The sequence below is a fragment of the Cajanus cajan genome, chromosome 2 (genome assembly GCF_000230855.2).
Source record: "Cajanus cajan strain Asha chromosome 2, NIPB_CcT2T_4, whole genome shotgun sequence".
NCBI lineage: Eukaryota > Viridiplantae > Streptophyta > Magnoliopsida > Fabales > Fabaceae > Cajanus > Cajanus cajan.
In genome coordinates, this window is record NC_138518.1 from 81,425,546 (window position 1) to 81,428,003 (window position 2,458).

Consider the following 2,458-nt stretch of genomic DNA (forward strand, 5'->3'; position numbering starts at 1 on the left):
TCCTCTCTTTCTCCTTAAACCGGAACCGGAACTAGAGCAGAACCTTCTCTATTCTCCTCCTCTTTTCACAACCTAGGCAGAACCTTCTCTCTTATTTTCTCTTTCTATCTCTCTAGAATTCCTTCTCTCTAAACTTTTCTTCTCTCTAGTTATGAATTTTCAAAATCCTTAGGTCCCTATTTATAGAAATTTTGAAGTTACTATGCACTATGCACTATTCATTAAAATAATATTATAAGTTACTATGCACTATTCACTATTCATTATTATATTCAAATTAATTAAAATTTTGAAACGGAAAGAATCGCAGCCCACGTTTCAGCCGCCCCTTCACTGTGCAATTGCATAGTAAAATACTATTCATTAAAATAATAATATAATTACTATTTGGATGAATAGTAATGAATAGTATTTTACTATGCAATTGCACAGTGAAGGGGCGGCTGAAATGGGCTGCGGATTCTTTCCGTTTCAAAATTTTAATTAATTTGAATATAATAATGAATAGTGAATAGTGCATAGTAACTTATAATATTATTTTAATGAATAGTGCATAGTGCATAGTAACTTCAAAATTTCTATAAATAGGGACCTAAGGATTTTGAAAATTCATAACTAGAGAGAAGAAAAGTTTAGAGAGAAGGAATTCTAGAGAGATAGAAAGAGAAAATAAGAGAGAAGGTTCTGCCTAGGTTGTGAAAAGAGGAGGAGAATAGAGAAGGTTCTGCTCTAGTTCCGGTTCCGGTTTAAGGAGAAAGAGAGGAGATTCTGCCCAAATTCCTATTTATCCAGGTAAGGGGGGAGTGGGAAACCTTGCTTGGGGGTGTAGAAATAATTGTTAAATAGTCTGTTTGTTGGATTGGCTCCCGATCCCTTGTCTGTTGTTTGATTATTTGAATATATATTATTACTGTGTTTTGTTTGTACTACTTGATTTTCTTGTTGCGGTAATTAATAATTATAATTAATGGATAACTTCACTTTTACTATTCTAAAATATTCATTGAATGGAAGACTAAGTCTCCTATTAACTTATAAATTAAAACTTATTATCTAAATAGAAGGCCGAGCCTCCTTATTTTCATTAAGCTTCCTATTTTACTTAAGATATAATTATACCAGGAAATATAAATTATATGATCCCTAAAGACCTTTGAACTATTGGACCCTTGACTTAATGACCTTGGACTATTGAACTGTTGGACTGTTGGACAATGGACTATTGGACTATTGAACCTTTGGACTATGGGACTATTGAATTATTGGACCTTTGAACTATTGGATTAATAAAATATAATATAAGTATGAATTATGCTTATGATATGGTATATTATAGGAAATTCTGTAATATGTGAAATGTTAAGTTTATGATTGTATGACATGCATCATATGCATATATACTCCAGGTGTGCCGCTGAGGCCGCATACCCACGACTAACAAGGTGTGCCTTTGGGTCACCAATGATGTAACCAGGTGTTCCTTTGGGTCACCCACGATATGCTAACTAGGTGTGCCTTAGGGTCACCAATGATGATATGTGAACTTCCGTATGGCGCCACATGCATATATTTATGAGTTGAGTCTATGACATCATTGCATGATAAATAATTATTATATATGATAATGATTATGTGTGTGTGCTATTTAACTTTTATTTCTTCATCTACAACTGAGTGAGATGTTTCTCACTCCCTTGTTATTTTTTTTGTATATGTTTAAATTTATGTTGCAGGTGATCATCATCATGAGGATGTTGGTGATGAGGCCTAAAGGCTTCTTGGGGCATGCTCTGATAGGATGTGACATCGGGTTTAGCTAGGATTTCTCTTATGTCTTTATTGTTCTAAAAATATTTTCTTTTCTTGTGTAATTTAATAAATTATAAATTGATTCCTAACTAGGAGGCACTGCCACCTTTACTGGGATTAATTTATAATCTTTGTTTTATAATAACTTCTTGAGTTTAATATTTATGTGTATGAATTATGAATGTGCATCTTCTACCTTATGATACTTATTGTTTTATATCATTCTATAAAAATCTTTTATAAATATAGTTTATGTTTATTAATGATGTTGGGGTAGAGGGTGTCACACTCAACACAACGAAGAGTGTAGGGTTAATCTCAAAATTGTTATTATTAATGGAAGAATTAACAATAATGAGCCCTTATTGATCCTTATTATTGTATTACTCGTCAAGAGTGTGCCTAGGTAGTTGTTCAACTGTTAACTCTTTGAGATTTTCTCGTCACTAGAGTGAGAATAATTTGCTTCACACTCTTTGGCTAGAATTTGTTATCTTCATTTTCTTTTTTACTAATTAGTCTTTGTAGTTTTCTCGAGCTCTAGATTAAGAAAAAGTTCTTTTAATCCTTTACTTTAGCATAATCTGAAGCAACAAAAACTGTAAGAGGGTATGATCAATTAAGTAGTCAACTAGTTGTGTTGTTATTA

At 32.4% G+C, this 2,458-nt stretch overlaps 1 long non-coding RNA gene across 1 annotated transcript; it reads left to right on the top strand.

Moving 5' to 3' along the window:
* Nucleotides 1–412: 412 nt before the first annotated feature.
* LOC145954620 (uncharacterized) lies at nt 413–2,031 on the top strand. Its single transcript, XR_014431853.1, has 2 exons — nt 413–792; nt 1,734–2,031. It is a non-coding gene; the product is annotated as an uncharacterized LOC145954620 (long non-coding RNA).
* The last annotated feature ends 427 nt before the right edge of the window (nt 2,032–2,458 follow it).